The 23,926-nt window shown below is 45.6% G+C and overlaps 1 protein-coding gene across 2 annotated transcripts in view; it reads left to right on the top strand.

The window, feature by feature from the left end:
* The first annotated feature begins 936 nt into the window (after positions 1-936).
* Positions 937-23,926, top strand: part of LOC138259003 (inter-alpha-trypsin inhibitor heavy chain H3-like) — a 534,612-nt gene continuing 511,622 nt past the window's right edge. For both annotated transcript variants that reach the window (XM_069206380.1, XM_069206378.1), the window contains exon 1: positions 937-1,009. The gene's annotated coding sequence lies outside the window, so the exon portion shown is untranslated. The remainder of the gene's footprint in view (positions 1,010-23,926) is intronic.

The raw sequence follows: 23,926 nt of genomic DNA, 5'->3' as shown, positions 1-23,926 counted from the left end.
CTTACATGTATTGAAAGGGAAGGTTTGGGCCTGGAAAGTGGGTACACTTGCCAGGTCGAATTGGCAGTTTAAAACTGCACATACAGACACTGCAGTGGCAGGTCTGAGCCATGTTTACAGGGCTACTCATGTGGGTGGCACAATCAGTGCTGCAGGCCCACTAGTGGCATTTGATTTACAGGCCCTGGGCACCTCTGGTGCACTTTATCAGGGACTTACTAATAAATCAATGATGCCAATCATGGATAAACCAATCACCAATGCAATTTACACAGAAAGCATATGCACTTTAGCACTGGTTACAGTGGTAAAGTGCCCAGAGTCCTAAAGCCAACAAACACTGGTCAGAAATCATAGGAGGAAGGAGGCAAACGGTTTGGGGATGACCCTGCAAAAAGGGCTAGGTCCAACAGAAATGTAACCAATGAGCATGCTAAGGCAAAAGACTACATTTGGTGCACTGAAGAGGAACAGAGTATTCTTTTATTAATCTTATGACTCTTTCAAATGATTCTTAATATGGCCTATTTATGTAATTGGAAATATATAACATATATGTTTTATGCGTTGTTTAATTTTTTGGATTTGTGATGATTTTTTTTTCATTTATACAAGAAACATTACTAGTAGAATCATGACGTGCAGTTTCCAGCTTCTGTGAAGTGCTCCAGTAACCCCCTGGATTCAAGCCCGCGCCATATGAATATCATCAAAACCAAATCTAAAAAGAATAAAAACATAAACGAAAGTTAAATGGTTGATAATAAAAGTTCTTGATTGTTAGAGCAGTTTTATATCCCCAGGGTCAGCAGTTCTGGCAAATTATGTTTTTTTTCTGTACTCCCAGATGTGAAGGAACTCTGTGCCAAACTTGAAGCTGAAAAGGGCGGGAGCTTCCAGGGAGCAACAGGAGAGCCTCTCATACATCCTCTGGAAATTGGCGACCGCTGTATTGGTTTCGACACTGCTTGCGGGGTAGAGTCGGAAACAGGCTGTCTAAAACACAGAGGTGAGTACGTTCCTCCTGGTAGGTGCTTCCGATTTTGCTCTCTCTTTTTGCAAACTGTGCCTGTTCGAAACACGTTTCTGAAGTCTATCACTTAAATAAATGCATGTCTCCTAATGGCAAGTTTTGTTTTTATCTTCTGCCTACATTCCTTTCTGGTTGACTACCTTTTTGGAAGTGTTAAAGATAATAGCAAGTACTTTTCAATTTATTGCAGTTTTGACAAATAAGCAACTTCTTTCAAGAAAAGGGAGTGCAGCTATACTGTCATATTTTTACAGTATGCATTTTTATTATGTACTTTCATTTGTACTGGTATTGCGAAACCATGTGGAGGATTTGTTTTTTTCTTGTGAATCTCTGGACCCTCTCCACCCCACTTTAGTACCCTCGGATTTTCTATCCTTGCTACTGTCCTAATTGCACTTTTTTTTTACATCAAAGACAATTGATAAATAATAGTTCCTGGTTAGTGTCTCGAATGGAAGCGGATTCAAGATGCTTTTACAAAACTTCTCTGAGGAATACACTTGTAGTGCTAAGTCTGTACTTTTGGGGAGGTTGCACACAGACGAATGTTGAGAGCCCAGTGTAATATATATATATATGTATATATATATACATATATATATATATATATATATATATACATACACGTCCGTGCGTGCGTGCACGCACACACACACACACACACACACACACACACCCTGTTAACATACCTACTTTTGCAGGAGTTGCAGAGCAGCCAGAAGTTAATGGGTTCAGCCTGGTACTATTATCACTGGTGTCGTAGAGCTTATGTTTACCACACCCAAGCAAGCTAGGTGCCCTACCTGGTTCACAGTAGTGAGTACTTTCACATGGATGAAGTCCCCTCCAACTGTGCACCACCTCCCCTAGCACTTATGTTCTGTTGTAGAAAGACTGCTGGATGTAGTAAGCAGGTTACCCAGACACGGTGCGGTGGGTACGCCACCTCTTCCACCTTGTGTTAAGTATCCTAGATGTGGAGTCAGGTTTCTTTATCAGTGGTATCAAGAGGTGAGGAGATAGCGTCCACAACAGACTTTCTGGAAGCAAGGTTCCAGTACTCCAGACAGACAGTAAGACATATGATGACATACGGAGGTTGGGACCTGCAAGTTGATGTCTAAGAGTCAGCCATAGAAGACATTGTAGTGCGATGAGAGACAGCACTTGTTCAAATAGCACCCAAGGTTTTGTGTACTGGTTAAGAGGTCCAGTCAAATTCTGGACATTGAATAAGCTGCAGAAACATAATTTTCAAAGTCCAGCCACCATCAGTTGTATCTTGCAATAGAGTCGCTTTCACCACCATAAGAGCTTTAACACGCAATACAGCTGCCAACAGCCTATTGAAGGTATATCAGCATTGGTTTTGGGAACCTCAGCGGTAGCATCTACATTATGAATAAAAGTAATGGAAAAAAATTACAATTATATAATTACCTATGCATGTTAGCCCTTACTTCCTCCATCTACAGAGATATTTATACAGTTTTGTAGGAAATGGACAGAAGTGTGTCTAGGCAGATGTATGCTCAGGTATTTAGTGGGATATTTTGACAAGGTGACTCCATGGTAATGGCCAAAGGGAGCTTTGAAGTTGTAGCTGAGAATTCTAAAATTATTTTTCTTTGCTTTAACCAATATTATGAGAGAGAAATGAATATTTTGCATTGTGCTTTGCCATGGTTAAATGCTTAGCCTAGACCGAATGGGCAGAGTCGTCATTTTTAGTTGTGTAGCACCACTAAATGTAATTTAAAAGTACTCTGTTTTTTGTTTTACCTGATTGTGAAACGAGAACCTCAGAAAAGACCTTCACAAATGAATTAAATATATCAAATTCTGTTAGATCAATGTTCCTGATGTTTCTGGAGAGGGCAGCTGTATATAATTGAAGGTCACTTCTTTCAGACAAACAGAGGTGATGGTTATATTTTTGAATGTGCGTTTGTTTTCTGCTTTGCAATCTTTACAGAGCAGGGTCCATTTTAGTCCCTTTATCGATGAACACTTAGAATCATTTCTTAATTCTTTTTTCCTTGAAATGAACAGATCTTTTGCTGATTAATTGCGTTGTATTAGATCATGATCGGTTATTGATTTTGACTAGATTAAGGCTTTAGTTTCTCTGCCAATAATATATTTGCATTATGTTGCTTTAGTAGACTAACCAATGCCTTTTACCTCCTGTATTAATTCTTAGTTTTAAAATAAGCCTTGAAGTTTGTTCTTTGAGCAGATTTTCTTCTGTGTACTTTCCTATGTTTATTCTTATGTCTATTTCTCTGGGTACATTCTATGATTGTGTTTTGGGCTCTCATTTCGTAAAGACTCACAGATAGCCCCAATCCATTAATCCCATTAAGACCTTTTGACATAAAAAGCACCAATACATTTGTCTAAAGGGTCACATGCAGCAAGGCCCATGGACTTGATATAGTTTGATTGAAACGTGATACCTTTGCAAATATCTTTGATTCTTCAAGGAGATCAAGGTTTAAATGTTCAAGTACAGCTCGAAAGTAAAGCATGTCATCATTAAACTGCACCAATTTATACTTGTTTATGTCCAATGTCATCTCCCTAGTCCAGGGTTCGAATTAAATTTATAGGCAAGGGTCTATACTGACAAGGCAAATAGCAGGGGTGAAGAGTGGGCACCTCTGCCTCATGCCTACCATGTCAGGGAAGGCTGCCACTCACCTTGATCTTCTCAAAAGGTGCTATACAGTTAGATTCCTCTCTGTGTCAGCTACGACCATCAGGTTTGTAGCTAGTTACACATTATTGCTTGTGCGACAGTCTCTAACAAAACCAGCCTAATAGAGAAGGGTGTATGGCACAATACTGGGATAGCAGTGAATATTTTCACATCACAATTTAGCAAGGGCATTGTCAAGACAGCTTCTTATCCATAATCTCACAAAAACACAATATTATGATATTTTATGAGTTAGTCTCAAAAGTTTCATGGGCTATTGGTAATATTAAACTCAAGGCAGTGGATAACTGCCCACACTCAGGGTACCCCATTGATCCGAGGATAGACTGTTAAAGGTATATCACAATGTTTTTCAGAGCTGTATTTACAATCACCAATTTTACCCTTAGCATCGGCTGTTTGTTTGGGAAGATAAAATACTTATTCCGATTTCATTTGTGGTAACGGTGTTCGTCATCTATTTTCCTTTTATTTTTCTCCTGTTTACAGTAAAATATCTGTTACACTCTGTTTAACTGTGCTCTCTGTAGAAGACGAACTGCATGTGTTGTTGTACTTATTTCCTGCAACTTCATGAGCTATGTAGTTTCTTTGACTGAACTCATGCAAAAATCAGAAGTCTGTCTCCAAGATACATCAACACTCTAGCAGCTTTTTCAGCTCCTGAATGTGCGCTCACTGGTGGTTCACAGTTTTGATTTCCAAACAAACTCAGCACAAGGAATTAATTGAAGGCTACACATCTTGGAAGATAGCTCGGAGGAAGGTCACTGAAGGCTGCTTCCTGTGAAATCCATTTGAGAATTAAAGGTATGGATAAGTGCTTGATGGTTAACTGTGTCGACAGCCCATGCAAGGTCTTGTACTATATGGAGGTGGAGTCATCTTTATCTGTTGACAAGATCATCTATGACTTTTAAAGTAATTATCTCCCTGATAAAGTATGATCTAATGCTGGACAGGAAGTTGTGCAGTAGCCAGAATGCATTGAGGTGACCTTACAGTTGTACATAATCTGCCTTTTTGATGATCCTGGCAACGAAAGGTAAATGAGTGATGGCTAATTATTGTAGATGAGGTGGAATGGAGGAGGCACAAGTTGGGATCACATCTTGTATGTTCTTGTATTGTCTCTGGGGAGCAGGGTTTATGGCCCAAGTACCTTTCTGGTACTAATGGGGCCAAACAGGGAGCGCCCTTATCTGTATCTGACTTTTGTTGGGGATACCCAGGAGGTATGGTGCCCTTAGAAGTTGTAGTAGGAAAGAGGTATAATTAATAACATTACCTGTAAAGATGGATGATAGAGAATGAGGTCCCCATGTCCGGCTTGGTTTGCAGATGGATTTGATGTGAAACCAGTGATTTAATTTCCTGTAGAGCTAGATGCTGGAAAATGCAGTGAATATGATTTCTCTGAATATATATGCAGATTTATGCAGTGATGTCACTTCGGGTAGATATGAATACTGAAGAATCCTGGAGTCACTAATTGGCCAAACTGCACTGCAGCTTAGGTAAACCATTTAATCGCACTGATCTGCATCTTAGGGGCACTAATACAATGCATTGTAGTTAATTACAGAGAAATAACCCAGCGGATTGCTTGACATCCGAGGAATATTGACTCTCCCCATCACAATGTACATTGTGGAGACTAATCCTTCCCATTATGTTCAAGAAACTCTAACACATTCCACTCCAGCACGTCCTAGGGCATGAGCCTACCACACCAACCTCCACCTCTATTACTATTAATACTATTACACCAAACTAAAATTTGCAATGAGAGCAGGAAGTAGAGATTTGCAAAATTATAATTTGGCCTGCAATAATTTTGAGAAAGTGACACACAACCTTTGGGTGGAATACTTTGCCTTCGAAAACATTTGCTGAAAACATTATCCAACAACAACATAACATTTGCACTTTGTTTCTCCTAAAAACTGCTTTGTGCTGGATTTGTCACCCACTATTGTTTTTAGTTCACAAAGATAGATAGTCATGCTCAGGGTTATCACTTTCTTAACCCCTGGCTGTCACATATCTAGTCGAAAAAATATGTGCGGATCCATATTCACTGAGTTGCATGCTGATTATGTCATCTGCTGTGCTCTTGCAAAAATGCCATTTTTGTACAATTCTAAGCACTGCGATCTGATACATAGGTAAACGAGTAGGTCTTATGTCAGATTTGTACGCAGGGTACAGCCTCTAGTAAAAAGGTTAACACACTGGCAACTGGCTAAGAGAAAACAGAGCAAATGCGCCATTTTCCTGAAACGGCATGCTTTCTATGGGAATATCATACATTGCTCTGTTGGCCCATTGTTTTTCCCTCATTTATTTTGGTACGAATGTGCTACATTCTAGTGACTCTGAGACAACGTACTTCACTGCAACTTAAAAACATTAACCTGCCATATTACTCTGCATCTTGGGGTGTTGGGAAGCTTTTACTCATTGCCTGTATCCTGGAAACACTAACCCACCATCAATCCTAGGGTCATTAGCCTCACACTGCACGGTCTCCTCTATTATATTCTAGTGACAATAATGCACAACAATGCACTTATCAGAAGGAAACCATAAACCACTTTGCATTTTGTACCAGGTGTACTGTCACCGGTATGTTGCCCTGCTTTCTAAGGAAACTATTCCACCACAATGCACTGCTGCCTAATGATTTTAATTTATCTGAATGTTTCCTATGAATACAAATTCAACACATTGCACTGCTTCCTACCTGTGGTACCATACCTCACCAGACTACATTCCAATGCCACTATCCCACCACACCTCATGGAATCCTAGACACACTAACCATCTGCACTGTTCTGCATCACAACGAGCTACTTCTCAACCCATAACCCGAAGGACACCAACTGACCAGACTGCACTGCACACTGGGAATGATAACACACTGCTGTGCATCCTATGGAAATTAACCCACCATTCTGTGTAGGTTCCCAGGGCAACTAGCCCATTATATTTTGCTGCATCCTTTGGACCCTGCCACACCAACTTGATCTGCATCCTACAGATAAATGATACGTAGCATCCTATCAACATAAGTTTAATAAATAACACTTATCCAGTATACCCCGCAGTATCTTTAGGCTTCTAGTCCACCAAAATGCACCCTTTCAATGGACACCAACACACTAGGGGCACTGCAACCTATTGAAACTAGCAGACAGCTCCGAGCTGAATCCTGTAAATATTAACACGTTACACTAGATTGAATCAGAGGGATATTAATTTACAACACCATACAGCATTCCAGCAGAACAAAAATAGTGCATTTTCTCGTAATCACATTAAACTACCACATGTTGCTGCATCTCAGGAATAATCCACTGTCTGGTTGGATCCTTGAGCTTAATACGTTTTGAGTTTTCGTGGGCGTTGATGTGGCCTAGTTTCTACAGTTGACGACCATGTAACATGGGGGACCAGGCTACAATACAGGCTTCGGATCAGGAGATCTCCCTGTGCTGAAAACAAAGGTATAAGCAGAGACACTGAAATTATGCAATTATGTGGCAGCAGCAATTTTTATAGAATTATAGATGTGCTTCATTTGCAACATAATCTATCATCTGCTGCATAATCTGCAGATTTTAACCAAAAAAATGCTTCTAGCTCAAACGGTTAAAAAGTTACCAAAAGTATGACTACACTTTTTGCTGCATAGTGGAAGGCCCTTTGCAAAGCTGGCCTGGTCACCTTTCTGTTGCTTATTGCTATATTTGGGTGTTAAACAGGTACTAATGAGTTGCAATCAATGGCCAGAGAGTTTTACTAAGTTTAAAAATAAAGAAATAATTAAGTAACCTAAGAAAAAAAGTGCTGCATTATGCTATATGATTTGCCTTTTTTTCTTGCTGTTTTACTAAAACCTGCTGCATAATTTGACCCTCTCCTGCCACACAACTCCCGGGGCCCTGGGTATAATTATTCTGTTATGAAGCACTATTATGTCCTTGGGCTTCTTTGTTGTCAAAAAGAAATACCCATCTTTTGTGGAACCGGAAAATCTGGTAAAAGATCTGGGGCCAGATGTAGAAAGGCTTAAACGCATCGCAAACAGTGAAAATCGCTGTTTGAAAGGCGCAAAACCCACATTGTGATGCCCATTCCCATTTTGCAAGTGGGTAACTTGGTTACCCACTCGCAAAATGAGACAGCGAGTCACAAATAGGAAGGGGTGTTCCCCTTCCTATTTGCGAGTCGCAGCGTGATGTAGGATTGCTTTGTGACCGCGAACGCGGTCGAAAAGCAATCGCAGTTACCACCAGTGTCACACTGGTGGTGACCCATTCGCAAAAGGCCTTTGTGAATGGCCTTGAAAACATTTTTTCAGAGCAGGCAGTGGTCCTATGGACCACTGCCTGCTCTGAAAAAATAAAACTGACACGGTATTTTTTTTTCATTTTGTAATGCATCTCGTTTTCCTTTAAGGAAAATGGGCTGCCTTACAAAAACAAAATTTATTATTTAAAAGCAGTCACAGACATGGAGGTCTGCTGTCGCCAGCAGGCCACCATCCCTGTGAGTGCTACGACTTGCAAGGGGGTCGCAAATAGCGACCCATCTCATTAATATTAATGAGGTGGGCCTTTGCGACCCCCTTGCAACTCGCAGATGGTGTCAGGGACACCATCCTGCATCTGACATTGCGACTTCCAAATTGCGAGTCGCAATGCCGGATTTTCCTACATCTGGCCCTGGTTCCCCTGCATGAATAAACTGTGTGGTCTAGCCGAATAGTTTAGTTCACGAAATCTCTTTTTTATTCCTTTATAACATGCCTCTTAGTTCACTAATAATTGCATTGTCATCATGGCAGGGGCAGAACTGTTTCTCACTGCATGTTTGATAACTCTCACTTTTAATAAATACTTCTGAATGCTGAGATAACACACTCTGCTAGTACATAGGCTCTTAGAGCCATAGCTGACTCTTGGCTCTGCTGTGGTTCTGCTCTCCCTGTTAATTTGTTGCCTCATGGTTCTGTAATATATAAATGAGACTTTTAGGGTGTGACAACAAACAATCAATATTTGTGAAATGGTCTTTGGCCCACTGTTAGACTTTTACTCCAGAACCAGGACGATTCAGAGATGCTGGGCAATCCTTGTAGCAAAAATTGGTTGTGGACCTTTCATTCCAGGAGGCAGGGCCTATTTGTACAGATCCCGAATTGTTGATTCGCCAAGAGGAAGATCTAGGTGAGTCTTTAGAATTGTGTCTTGATGGTGATGCTGGAAATCAGATACACTTTAACTCATGGTGAAAAAAACGCAATAAATGCCAATGTCGAATCAGAAATGTGTCGTTCAAAATTATAGAAGCCAGGAGTGAATGGAGAAGTAAAAATAAGGAGTAATATTCTACACCTACATCCACTTCAGCCAAATACATAGAATACTGAACATCCAAAATAAATAATAAAATAAATGAATGCTATTTTGTAAGTAAACTACTATTTCACATATGGAAAGGGACTCTGACTATTTCCGGATGCAGCTATCAACACGAAGAAGGGAAACCTTGAAGAAAGACATTTCATTTTAATCTGAAAGGAGCATCCGTGGGATTCAGCCGAGCATGTTGAGGTGACATTTGTGTGCGCGTCTAATGAATTATTTAGCTCAGGTGACTGACCCTCACAATTGAGGAAAAAGTGAAAGCTCCCTTCCTGTTTACTATTACAGTAGACTCATTCCACTGCAGTGCCACATAGTAGTCTACAGTATAGCTCTTCGGCCTCGATTACAAGTGGCCCGGAAGGGGGGGAGGGAGTGTGGTGTTTGCAGGGTGTGATGAATACTACTTATTCCAAGTTTTCTAGTTGGAAATGAGACAGAACACGCAAAAATGTCTTTAAAGCAACATATTCTGCATATTTTGCCCTTATACTGTTTTTTTTCGCATGATAAAGTTCATTGGCCTGCTGAAATATGTCAAGAAATCCTGCTGAACATTGTCAGGCAATAAGAGCAGGATATAATAATTAGCGTAGGGCTCTGAACGCCCAGTCCTACAAAATCCATTGGTACGCGGATTGAAATGTGACCTCCAAGCATGTTATCAGGGTCTTAGAAGGGGTTAGGCATGGTTATTATTTGGGGGGTTATTTTGGGTCACAACTGAGACCCCTGGCGCTGCTCTTGCGAAACCTGGCACTCTGTTAGCAGAGAGAGCCATGCGAAATAAAACGTGTTTTAAGAAGTTTCCACTTTTTAATCATTGCACAGTTATAATCTTCAGCAAAGCTTGATCAGACAAACAAACAGCAGGATGAAAAGTGAGCAACCTTCACTGAGGAGGATGAGGAGGGAAGAAATAAGGAATGTAGTGGGAGTGAGAAAGAGACGGAAGTCGTGTCTACAGCAGAAGGCTTCATCACTCATATTGTGGCACTAGATTCAGTAATCAAAATAGGTTGAAATAGCCAGCTGCTTGTTTCACAAATTTACTTTGCGCTACCGATGTGCATTTGCGAGGGATGGCTGCATACAAAAGCTTGAAGACTTTAGCGCCATAATAGATAGGCCACTGGGTTTACGCCTGTGTTGCATGCAATTATAGATTGAGCCCCAGCGTTTTCATCTTACTTTATAAAATAGTTTCAGAGCAGCAGTGAATGTATAACTTGTTATAATCATCAGTGCGTTTTTGTAAGGGAGACTTGCAAATTTTGGATGACAAAATAGGAAAGAGTTCAATTATGACTTTGATGGGAAATGTTTCACATATATATTTTTTTTTATTACATTAAGATTGCTATTCAGTTCTTTTAAAACACGGATTAAAGTACATAAAATCACCTCATATTTATATTTAGTGGTTTCAGGTGCAAATGGTACATAAAACACTCCAGATCTGAAATGTATGATACAAAGGAGAAACATTAGATTCATTGGTCATTAATAAGATACAGAATGCATGCACTGGCAGACCTTTTATGTCTGCTGATTGCTGCCAGACATTTGGCTTTGGCATTTGTTGATTTGCTCTGTCATGGTTCCTGAAAAACGTTAATGTTGGGAAAGCAGTCAGACTCTAAAAAAAAAAAAACAAGCATTTGCAATGCAACGGGTCTCTCATTTCTTCGAGTTAGAGCTATTAGCAGTTGTAAACTCCCAACTAGACCTCATTAAATGGAGAAAAAAAACAGCGTGATCGCGCTGCTAAACAAGCAAGATCGCGCTGCGAAAAAAGAGAAAATGTAGTCCGCAAACCGGATGGAAAACAACGAGCCTCGTATGTTTTCAGTACTTGGTCATTTCGCTCGAGGAGGGCTAACCACCGGAAAAGGCATCACGTATGCATGCCTTACACTAATGAAAGAAAGCAGATTTTAAAAGGCAAGCCCACGAACCAATGAAAGACACTGATGTGACATGGGTGGGGCTCCGAGCCCTTTTCTAACTACTACAGCGTCTCACAAGTGATGCGTATGCGCAAGCACATGCTACGCAGGCTCGACCCTAAAAAAGACATTAGCTAAAACAAAAGTGTTAAGTTGGTCTCAAAAAAGTAAACTTTATCATTACAGTCCATGACATCTATAAGAAACTGCTTTGTGTGTGTATGTGCTCGTTGTTACACTTGATCTTATCCAAAAGGCCGAGAAGCGATGTATGTGCTCGTTGTTAAAGGGCAACATGTCATAACTGACGATGAAGTCAAACAATGACTTAATTGGGCTAATTCTTTGCCAAATGATGCACGCAGGATGGTAGAAGAAGAAATGTGAAGGACATAACAGACCAATGAAAGAAATCTGGCCGCTTTCCCTTATAAGTGACTATGTTATACACAAAATATCAATAAAATCAAAAGCTCTTGGCTAACAACAGACCTAAAAAAGTCACTTGGTATGGCTTTGGCTGCCAGCCTCTTGCCTTTGCTTATGCTTTTTTGTAATGTTTTTGTAAATCTTTACTACAAGGGGTTCAAAAGATAGATAACTTGAGAAGCTTGCAAAGACAGCTAGATGAAAAATGTTGTAAAGATACATAGATAGTGTTTCATAAATAGACAATTGCACAGATAGATAGAGTTGGATAGAGTTTCCTAGATAGATAGATATGTTGATAGAAGGATACATACATAGACAGGCAAATAGTTTGATACACAGACCAACTGGTAGGTAAATAGACAGACAGGTAGATAGGTAGACAGATAGGCAGGGATAGATAGATAGATAGATAGATAGATAGATAGATAGATAGATAGATAGATAGATAGATAGATAGATAGATAGATAGATAGATAGATAGATCAGGAAACTGGAATAAATGACACAGCTTCAAAGCTTACACTAATATGTAGGTGTCCATTTAGGCTCCACATAGAAGAGTACGGAAAGCAAACTAGAAGTCCACACACGCAGGGCATATAGAGTAATTTGGTCTGTAATCCTCAAATAAAATACACACGGATGACATACATGAGTTCAGTTATAAACGCACTTCATTGCACTCATACTTAAAAGAGGATAACTTTATAAACAACAGTTTTAAATGGACACAATCTAGTATGCTTTAAAAAAGCTTCTTTTGGATAAACAAAGGTCTCTCCAAAAAGAATATTCAACAGAATTCGGCGGAGACAGAAACTAATGAAGCTGGAATGTTCCCTACGGTCATATTAAAAAAAAATTGTCAAAGTAATCCTACTATCACATCAGGCTTGAAACACCAATGAAACACTAAAGTAATAAGAAGAAAATAATAACAAAAACAATGACAGTGGAGATAACTATCTTGTATGCAGATGTGCTCTTCGTGGAAGAACAAAATGCAGCCATTCAATGTGAAGTTAGCAAGAGGCTTCAGTAGGCTGACTCAATGCTCCATGATGTAAGCTGCAGTGTGCAGAAGCAAAATGTGAATGACACAACAGACCAATGAATGAAAAGAGCTGACTGAAAGCCCCTTTGAGTAAATATATAACACCTGCTATTTTAGTGAAATCAAAAGGTTTTAGCTAACACCAGACCTAAAGAGACTATATATATGGAAGAAGCAAATACACATTCAGTTGCTGTGTATAGGATCAGCAAATGAAGGGATGCGAACATGAGCCTATCTTTCCCTGGGAAAACACACAAACATATTCACCTATAATGTCTGACCTAAGTCCTTTTTTCTAAAATATATGTCTTCACAAAGTTGGTATAAAACTTTGCTGGGTGAATGCACCTCCTGCAGGCTTCCTGTACATAATGGGAATGTCACATGTTTAAATCGCTCTATCCTAATTAACAAAGGCTTTTATCCTACTGATTGTTGTAAAAGAGGTATAATTGAGGCAATTAAGATCATGATATGCACTAACGTGAAATGTGTCTCACTTTTGGTATTTTTCTGTTTCAATATTTTTATTGGCATTGGATATGTAATTTTATGAGTTTTATGTCCTCAGTTATATATTTTTTACAACGAATAAATATTGATTGAGGATGATGATGATGTATTAACGAAATGTAAATTTTTACTGTGCACAGCAGTAAGATGGTTTTATGGCTCTTATGGTTATCAAATCAGAGATTTAACCAGCTTTTTTAGGCAACAGAATTCATAGTCCGCCTCGTTCACTGGAGATATTTCCTCTTTTTTTGGCCAATGTGAAGTAAAAATAAAGCATTTGGAAAGCTCATTGCTCCAGAGACACATACCCCACAAGCACCTAGCCAGTGGGTGACAGCGAATCATAGGAAAAGTCCTATTGTACCGCATTTAAAATGCTTTTAAATCATAACATTACAAATGGAAATAAGGCAAACCCTCCAGATTGTCATCCCTTTAATAATCGTATAGCAAGAATGATTATTCAAACTCACGTTTCCATAATAGACTCTCTATAATTTTTCAGTGCCCAGGGCGTCAGGAAGGGTGATTGTGCTATCGCGTTTTCATCCTTCCTAGGACTAGAAAACTTCACCAAGGTTGAAGGATCTTTTGACCCAGTAAAGAGTGCGGTGAACTATAAACACAATATGTTTCAACATGAAAATCAACAATTTGGACACCATGACCAATATGACCACGGAAGAAAAACTCCAATCTGAAAAAAGGCCAAAGATTTATTTTCATAACCACAATACTAAAATCACATAAATACCAAGGGGGTGATTCTAACCCTGGCGGTCGGTGATAAAGTGGCGGCCAACCCGCCAACAGGCCGGCGGTCAAAAAAATGGAATTCTGACCCTGGCGGGAACCGCCAACACAGCCCGCCACTTTAACACTCCGACCGCCACGGCGGGACAAACAAACAGCGGGGCGGTCACCGCCAACAGGCAGGCGGGAGACAATGTACCGCCCACACTATCACAACTCACCAATCCGCCACCTTTTCCGGGGCGGGAGCACCGCCGATAAAAACACGGCGGAAACAGACTACGAACGGGAAAACGCTCACCTCTACGCACTCCACGAGGAAGGAGGGCAGCATGGAACCCGAATTAAACATCCTACCTGCTCTCGTCTACCTGCTCATCTACCACGAGTACGAACGCCGGCGCAGACGCCAACGGTGAGTACTGCACCTACGACACAGGGGAGGGGGGAGGATGAAAGGTTACGGGCACACACATATGCGACCCCCCCCTCCCCCAAACTATCTACACACCAATGCAGAGCAACAAGTCACAGTGACACCACCCAAACCCCCCGGAATAATGAAAAGACATTATTAAAGTGAGAAACAAAATTTATGTAAAAAATAGCCTCTGAGAAGTCATGGTCAAATAGCAATATGAATATAAAAAAATAAAGTAAATATTTTGTGCAATCGAGAAACCGAGGCAATTAGTCCTGCACATTTAACGAAATTCCAAGTGTCCGTGGGCCAAAGTGTATCAACACAAGGGCAAAGCCCACACAGGAGACCTGAGTCCTTTGGAGAGAACACTGCAGGGGCATCTGATGATAAAACTACAGGCACCTCAGGGGGAAGGGAAGGAGGGCACCACAGCCACATGAGTCCACGACGCCAGATCCACGAAGGGGCCACCATGGCCACTGTGCCATCCTGGGGAGTACAAAGCCACAGTCTCTCAAGTCTCTACAGTGGGTGGGTTGCCCACTGTGCCATCCTGGGGAGTGCAAAGCCACAGTCTCTCAAGTCTCTACAGTGGGTGGGTTGCCCACTGTGCCATCCTGGGGAGTGCAAAGCCACAGTCTCTCAAGTCTCTACAGTGGGTGGGTTGCCCACTGTGCCATCCTGGGGAGTGCAAAGCCACAGTCTCTCAAGTCTCACAAGTGGGTGGCTTGCCCACTGTGCCATCCTGGGGAGTGCAAAGCCACAGTCTCTCAAGTCTCACAAGTGGGTGGCTTGCCCACTGTGCCATCCTGGGGAGTGCAAAGCCAAAGTCTCTCAAGTCTCTACAGTGGGTGGGTTGCCCACTGTTCCATCCTGGGGAGTGCAAAGCCACAGTCTCTCAAGTGGATTACAGAGACCACTGGTCATGGAGGAGGCATGGTGGGCACAGTGAACCGTGAACAGTAGGTCGACACAGAACCGGCACTGTCATTGGGCCAGCGGTGCTTGAGATGAAGGGCCCAGCGGAGCGGTGCTTGAGATGAAGGGCCCAGCGGAGCGGTGCTTGAGATGAAGGGCCCAGCGGAGCGGTGCTTGAGATGAAGGGCCCAACGGAGCGGTGCTTGAGATGAAGGGCCCAGTTCAGCGGTGCTTGAGACGGCGGTGCCCTGTTCAGCGGTGCTTGAGATGAAGGGCCCAGTTCAGCGGTGCTTGAGACGGCGGTGCCCTGTTCAGCGGTGCTTGAGACGGCGGTGCCCTGTTCAGCGGTGCTTGAGACGGCGGTGCCCTGTTCAGCGGTGCTTGAGATGAAGGGCCCAGTTCAGCGGTGCTTGAGACGGCGGTGCCCTGTTCAGCGGTGCTTGAGACGGCGGTGCCCTGTTCAGCGGTGCTTGAGACGGCGGTGCCCTGTTCAGCGGTGCTTGAGATGAAGGGCCCAGTTCAGCGGTGCTTGAGACGGCGGTGCCCTGTTCAGCGGTGCTTGAGACGGCGGTGCCCTGTTCAGCGGTGCTTGAGACGGCAGTGCCCTGTTCAGCGGTGCTCTTCTGCACGGCGGGCCCTGTTCAGCGGTGCTCTTCTGCACGGCGGGCCCTGTTCAGCGGTGCTCTTCTGCACGGCGGGCCCTGTTCAGCAGTGCTCTTCTGCACGGCGGGCCCTGTTCAGCGGTGCTCTTCTGCACGGCGGGCCCTGTTCAGCGGTGCTCTTCTGCACGGCGGGCCCTGTTCAGCGGTGCTCTTCTGCACGGCAGGCCCTGTTCAGCGGTGCTCTTCCGCACGGCAGGCCCTGTTCAGCGGTGCTCTTCCTGTAATCCAAGGGAGCCAGACCTGGCCTCCCTGCTCAGTCGCCCTCCGACCGTGCAGTTGCTGGACCCTTCGGTGACAGAGTCCTGGCCCCTTGGGTGTCCTCCCTTACACCCGGGATGGGGCTTGTGGGGCCCTCCTGCTCCGCGCTCCTGCTGGCTGACTTCTCCACCCTGCTGCCCTTTCGCTCCTTAGATGAGGATCTCTGGCCCTTGCCTCCCCTGGATGTTGTGGCAGGTGAAGTGGCAGAACTTTGGTCCTTGGGGGCAGCCGTGTCAGTCTTCTCACGGTGGCCCTTGAGTTTCCGGGTCCTCTTGCCAGGGGGGGGGCTGGCTGTCCCCTTGCTGCTGACAGATGTGTCACTGCTGCCAAAGGGTGGACTCCAGAACCCATGCACTACAGTGACACTAGAAGCTGGGCTGGTGGTGGCTGAGGTGCTCTTGGGATTCTTAGCAGATGGAGGGGGTGGGTCAGGTGAGGGAAAGAGGTTAAGATTGGAGAGGTAATATTTTTTGGGACCAAGGTAAAGGGCGGGACTAGTGGTGATGGGAGTGGAGGAAGAGGATGTGGTTGTAGGAGAGTCAGGTGTGCTGTCTTTGGGTGCAGGTGATTGTGACGTAGGCTGTCGTGAGGTGGATGGCTGTTGGGTGGGTGGCTGCCTGCGTTTGTGTGTCTTGGAAGAGGGGGTGACAGACACAGTGGGAGAGGACACAGGGGACGTGTAAATGGCAGTGGGGGTGGTGACTGCACGTGTGCGGACTGTACTGGAGGGTGTGCAGGTGATGGAAGTACTGGCTGTTGGTGGTGTGCATGCAGGTGTGAGTGTAGACGTCACAGGCAGGGAGGAGGGAGACAAGGAGGAGGGGGACACAGAGGTGGTAGTGACTGTTGGCATGTCTGCTTCTGTGTGTTGCTTGGGTGACTGTTTGTGTGTTTTGTGGTGCTTATGTCTGTGTGAGCTGCCCTTGGGTGTTGAGGTGTGTGCAGGCTGGTCTGATGGTGAGGATGGGATAGGCTGAGGAACAGGAGACAGAGACAGGGTGGAGGCAGTTAGAAGAGGGAGACTGGAGACAGGGATAATGGCTGCCGTCAGTGCTGAGGCCAGAGAATTGAACGATCGTTGATGGGCAGCCTGACCTGAATGAATGCCCTCCAGGTATGCATTGCTACGATGCACCTCCCTCTCCACACCCTGGATGGCATTCAAAAGGGTAGACTGCCCAACAATGATGGTCTGTAGGAGGTCAATGACCTCCTCACTGAAGGCAGCAGGGGTAACAGGGGCAGGGCCTGAGGTGCCTGGGGCGAAGGAGATGCCCGCCTTCTTGGGCGAGCGGGCACGGAGCGTAGGCTGAGGGGCTGCTGGGAGGGCGGAGCTGGTGCGCTGGGTGGCGGCTGTACCTGTAGAGGCGGGGGGCACGGATTTTGCCACCACCGCTAGGGAGCTCCCATCCGAGGACGTGTCGGTGTCGCTGGTATCACCACGGGTCCCCGTTGTGAAGCTCCCCTCGCCCTCGTATTACTGGTGGCCTCGGTGTCTGCGCCATGGCCCACCGGGGCCTTGTGAGTCGCAGCTCCCTCCTGCTCCGGTACCAAATCTCCTCCGCCTGATGATGCTAATTCACACATGGAAAAGTAGATAAAGAAAAAGGGTGGGGGGAGAAAAAAAAACAGGTTGAGTGCATGCATTGACAACACCGTTGTTGGAGAGGACAGACACAGGAGCCTCATGCACTAAGCCGCGCTATCGGGGTACACTACTCAGTACTTGTGACAAGGCCTACAGATCTAGGGTCAACAAATGCGCACATGGGTGATGCTGGACCATGGATATCTGTACTTGTCACCCTACAGAGGTGGGGGGCGGGGGCACAGGGCCATGGCTAAAGGAGAGGACTACACTACAGAAAGCGCCCTGGCCTAATGTCACCCACAGCCGTCCTCCCCCACCCAGACACCTCCACTGCGCGTAAAAATAGCAGAATGTGCTGGTACTCACCCCCTTGTGTCTGCTGTGATGTCCTCACGCGCCCATTCAAATCAGGGTAGGCCACCGCCAGGATCCGGGACATCAGGGGGGTCAGGGTACGACTGGCACCCCTCCTAGGTTGGGAGGCCATCCCCAGCAGTGACTCGGCGGTCTTCCTGGTTCCGCGGCGGATGTCCTCCCACCTCTTGCGGCAGTGGGTGCCCCGTCTGTTGTAGACCCCCAGGGTCCGGACTTCCTTGGCGATGGCACGCCAAATGTCGACTTTCTGATGGGCGCTGACCTATTTGACATGTACAGGGAGGGAAAGGAAATATCATCATTTTTCTGCTTGTTAGATGTGATGGGCCCCCCCTCCCCAACCTTGCCATGTGGCACATTCTCTCATCTGTCGTGCCTTGCACTCGTCATTCTCTCCCCCCCAAACTTCTTATATCCACCCCACTCAACACATGCATTGCCCATTCAACGTGCACCCTGTGTACTTACCTGTTGGTCTGGAGGACCGTACAGTAGCGCATACTGGGGGAGGACCCCATCCACTAGTTTCTCCAACTCTTCAGAAGTGAAGGCAGGGGCCCTTTCCCCAGTCGCAGCAGCCATTGTCTCTTCCAGACCGAGGTCACAGCAGCACTTGCAGTATAGGTCCTCTCCTGTGGATGATCAGGTCTCGAGTGATTAAGCAGATATAAAATGGCGTCACGTCCGGGGCGGTGCGTACCGCGGCGGTGCGTACCGCGACCGCTGGCGCACATCGTCATTGGCTCCTGAAACCCATAGGGTTCATTGTTAACCCATGCGGCTTCGCACAGCGGTCTTCGACCGCCTACCGCCACGGTGTGCCACGCCAGCGCAGTGACCTCACATCCCATTGTCACACTTCACAGGTCAGGCAGCCGCCATTTCAAGGGCCCACATGGCTTAATTTCAACTGCGTCACACAGGCCTAGGCCTTGCATTGCCACACATACACGCATTTCAATACATACATAATGGTGTGCTGTGCAAGCTGTGGTGAACGTACCTGTGAGTTGCTTGACTCCATACTCCATGTTGTCCTTCCTAGGCACCGTCCGCTGGGACTTGCGATGAGAAGGATGAATCCTCGCGTGTACCGACCGCTGGTGGACCTGTCGACAATGGAAGAACGCCATATTATACTACGATACCGACTTGACCGAGCCACTATACATGAACTGTGTGCCCAGCTGGAGCCAGCCCTGATGTCCCCCATCCGCCAACCCACAGGAATTCCCCCTCTAGTGCAGGTTCTATTCAGTCCTCCATTTTTTGGCAAGTAGCTCATTCCAGACAACAGTGGCCATGTCATCTGGAATGTCTCAGCCTATGTTTTGAAAGATTTTGTCCAGAGTGTTGTCTGCCCTGATGAAACTCATGCGGAGCTACATTGTTTTCCCAGAGGAGGGTGATTTGCCTACAGTGAAGAGTGATTTCTATGCCCTTGGACATATCCCCAACATCATTGGTGCCATTGATGGGACCCATGTGGCTTTAGTACCCCCAAAAGACGATGAGCAGGTGTACAGAAACAGGAAAATTTACCATTCTATGAATGTGCAGGTGGTCTGTTTGGCTGACCAGTACATCTCCCATGTAAATGCCATGTTCCCTGGGTCAGTGCATGACGCGTATGTCATGCGAAATAGCAGCATCCCTTATGTGATGGAACAGCTACAGAGACAACGTGTGTGGCTAATTGGTGACTCTGGTTACCACAACCTGCCGTGGCCACTGACCCCAGTGAGGAATCCCAGGACAAGGGCAGAGGAACGGTACAATGAGGCCCATGGGCGAACTAGGAGGGTGATCAAGCGGACCTTCGGCCTCCTGAAGGCCAGGTTTAGGTGCCTGCATATGACAGGTGGATCCCTCATGTACTCACCAAAGAAGGTGTGCCATATCATCGTGGCCTGCTGTATGCTTCACAATCTTGCATTGCGACGCCAGGTGCCTTTCCTGCAGGAGGATGGTCCAGATGGTGGTGTTGTAGAAGCTGTGGAGCCTGTGGAGAGTGAAGAGGAGGAAGACGACGGGGACAACACAGACAACAGGGACACAGTTATACAACAGTATTTTCAGTAGCACACAGGTAAGAATCACCCACGCCATTTAACATTTACTTAAAGCCTCCTGCATCTCTACTTTCTGTATTTAACCCCCAGTTCGTTGTTTTTAACTGATTTTTGATTTTCCCTTCCCTTTTCAGTGCTGTATGACTCAGTGCGTGACTTCTGCTTGGTTTGACCATGAACTACAGCGTATTGACATCGGTATGTTGTCATCACAAATTGACAGAACATTATTGAACCGTAATGTGTAATACATTTGTTAAGAATACAGGCTGACTCCAAACTGATTTCAGTGCAATGAGTGATTTATTGATAGTGCGAGATATTGGTACATGATAGTAAAACGGTGATGGGTGGGGGTGGAGTAATGTCCATGGCAGAGTCCAGTTCTCAGTCTGACAGGTGCATTGTCCATATGCCTGTAGAAGGATGGAGCAGGGGCAGTTCAAGGTTGGACAGGGTGGCAATGTGGGACAGTGGGATGACTTCAGGGGGTATCTCATGCTGGCGGGGGTCTTGGAATCCTACTCTGTCTTCTTTTGTGATCTCAGGCTCCTCTTGCGGGGTGGTTGTTCTTCAGCAGGAGGTGGGGTTCTGGTGGCCTGTCGTTGTGTGGGGGCCTCCTGTCCACTAGCGCCGGCGGAGGTGGTAGGCTGTTCGTGGTCCTGGCTAGAGACAGGGGCCCTGTGTGGTGCCACATGGTCCCGGACTGTGTTTTCTATCCGGTTGAGTGCCAGGACGATGGTCCCCATTGCGGACCCGATGTTCCGGAGTTCGTCGCTGAACCCCATGTAGGATTCCTCCTGCTATGCCTGGATCTCCTGGAACCTGGCCAGTACCGTCGCCATCGTCTCTTGGGAGTGGTGGTACGCTCCCATGATGGTGGTGAGGGCCTCTTGGAGAGTGGGTTCCCTGGGCCTCTCCTCCCCCCCCTGTCGCACAGCAGCCCTCCGAGTTGCCCTGTTTCCCCGGGCCTCTGTCCCCTGGACGGTGTGCCCACTACCACTGCCCCCAGGTCCCTGTTGTTGTTGGGGTGGTGGGTCAGCCTGGGTGCCCTGTAGTGGCGGACACACCGCTGATTGACCTGTCCTAGAGACAGAGGCATGGGCCCACTGGGTGGGAGCTGTGCTGTTGTTCCCAGAGGGGGTTGGGTCTGCTGTGGCCTGTGTCTGTGTGTGGGGAACCCACTGCCCAGAGGTCCCCGATGGTCCGGGCTGGTCATCTGGTTCCAGGTCGACAGAGCTGCTGTCATCACTGGGGGCCTGTTCCGGGGGTGGGATGGACATTTCTGGACCCTCCTGACCGGTGTGTTGGCGTTCGGGTCCTGCAGGGGTAAAAGAGTATGGTTATTGGTTCTGTGTGTGCCATGGCGTGCGATTTGTGTGTGCCCTTGTCCCCCAGTGGTGCCATTCCCTTGTGGGAGGATTTGTGAGGGTGGTTTGTGGGGTGGATGGGTTTGTGCAGTGGTCATGCTTAGGTGATGGGTGTCCATGGTTTGTGTTGGCATTCAGGGGTTGGTGTTGGGTTGGGTGGGTTGTGCTGGTGAGACATTCTCAGGGAGGATGTGTGATGGGGGATTGGGGATGAGGGTGGGGGTGTGGGTTGGCATGCTGGTGGGGTGGGGTGGATGTAGTAGTTGAGATTCGACTTACCAGAGTCCATTCCTCCGGGTACTCCAGCGAGGCCCTCAGGATGCAGGATGTTCAAGACCTCTTGCTCCCATGCTGTGAATTCGGGTGGGGTGGGTGGGGGTCCGCCGCCAGTCTTCTGCACAGCGATGTTGTGCCTTGACACCATCGAGCGCACCTTCCCCCGTAGGTCGTTCCAGCGTTTGCGGATGTCCTCCCGATTTCTGGGATGCTGTCCCACCGCGTTGACCCTGTCTACGATCCGTTGCCATAGCTCCGCCTTCCTGGCTATAGTGGTGTGCTGCACCTGTGTGCCGAAGAGCTGGGGTTCTACTCTTGTAATTTCCTCCACCATGACCCTGAGTTCTTGGTCCGAAAACCGTGGGTGTCTTTGGGGTGCCATGGGATGGTGTGGATGAGGTGTGGGGTGGTGTATGTGGTGATGAGTGTGTTGGTGTGTGGTGCTTTGTGCGTATATGTGGTGTGGGTGATGGTGTAGTGTGCCTCTGTGTGATGTTGCTCTCTATTCTATGGTGTCTCTCTCTCTCCTTCGTCTCTGATTTCTGGTTGTAGGGGTTTGTGGGTGATGTGGGTGTGTGTTTTATAGTTGGTTGGATGTGTGGGAGTGGTGGATGTATGTGTATCAGGTGTGTGTATTTCAAATTGTCCAATGTGGCTGTGTGTTGGTGCTGGGTGTGTATTTTGACCGCGGCGGTGTGTACCGCCAATGGAATACCGCGTTTGAATGACCGCTGCGTGGATTCGTGGGTCATAATGGCATGGGCGTATTTCTGTTGGCGTGGCGGTGGAGGTTTGGTCATCTCCAGTTTATCACTGGCCGCTGATGTGGCGGACTGCAGTGGAGGTCGGATTTTTGGAGGTTTGGCAGTTGTGGGTCAGAATGACCGTGGCGGCTTACTGCGGCGGTATTATGGCGGTCTTCTGACCGGCGGTAAGCGCCTTTTACCGCCGAGGTCAGAATCACCCCCCAAATGTACAAAACCAAATTATAAAGATAAATGAACACAACTGGCTGACCAAATCTTCTAAACAAGTTTAATCTACTAAGCATCAACATTATTAAATATTTGAGAAGAATAACACATAATAATAATGTAAGTACTTCGGGATCAGAAACACATTTTAAATCAGACTGCAAATACATTAATGAAACCATAATTCACAGATTTATTATCAGAAATTTTGTACATAGGTACACAGTACTACTAAGCAAATTAGGACATGCATATGTGGGAGCGGACTAACACATTCAGACAAAACAATAACATATGATAAAAATATTTGGAAAATTATCCTCTTTGGGCTAAGTTAACTAACTAAAAAAAAGACAAATATGCAAGTGTCAGCATGCCAACTTCCATTGAGAAAAGCAGGTCAGAAAAAAATTATCATTGCATTACAATATACCTCTCCTTAGAACAGCAGATAATTCAGTTTCATCAGCAAAGCACATCAGCAAGATCCATTAGAAACAGCATCAGGGTTAAGTGCAGAACACGGGCTGCACATGGAAATCAGGAACAAATTAACAGAACAAAAAGCAGGGCAAGAATCAAGAAGAAAAGACTGACTCAAACTTAGAATGTCTCTCCCTATTCTGGAATGTGCAAAAAGATCTGATTGGTGAGTTTGATGAATCCACATTAGGCAAATGAGGCAATATCCAATTAGAATTTAACACAAATCAAACTTGAAACATCCAAACGTGTTCCCAGGATTTGGTGAGAAGAAAGCTCTCCTTTCCGTGTGAATCCAATAATATAACAATTTTGTACATCTCTTGTTGCAAACCACGTTCCTTCCCATGGCACAAGACTGTCTTCTCCTTTCCCATGAGAACAAATCTGTTAAACAATAATACTACTGTCATTTCAATCATCAGGTTCTAATGTTGAAATCATCCAAGGACACTGCAGTGTAAAACGTACACAAAATACAATAGGGATCTTTACTATTTGTAAAAAACAACCTCAGAAAGAAAAGAAAGAAATGATTCAGCGTTCATGTAACTGCCTAATTATGCTAACACAAGAAATATAGGGGGTTATTACAGCTTTGGAGGAGGTGTTAATCCATCCCAAAA

The sequence above is a fragment of the Pleurodeles waltl genome, chromosome 9 (assembly GCF_031143425.1).
Source record: "Pleurodeles waltl isolate 20211129_DDA chromosome 9, aPleWal1.hap1.20221129, whole genome shotgun sequence".
Taxonomy (NCBI): Eukaryota; Metazoa; Chordata; class Amphibia; order Caudata; family Salamandridae; genus Pleurodeles; species Pleurodeles waltl.
Note: the sequence above shows the minus strand (reverse complement) of the source record. Positions and strands in the feature narration are given on the sequence as shown.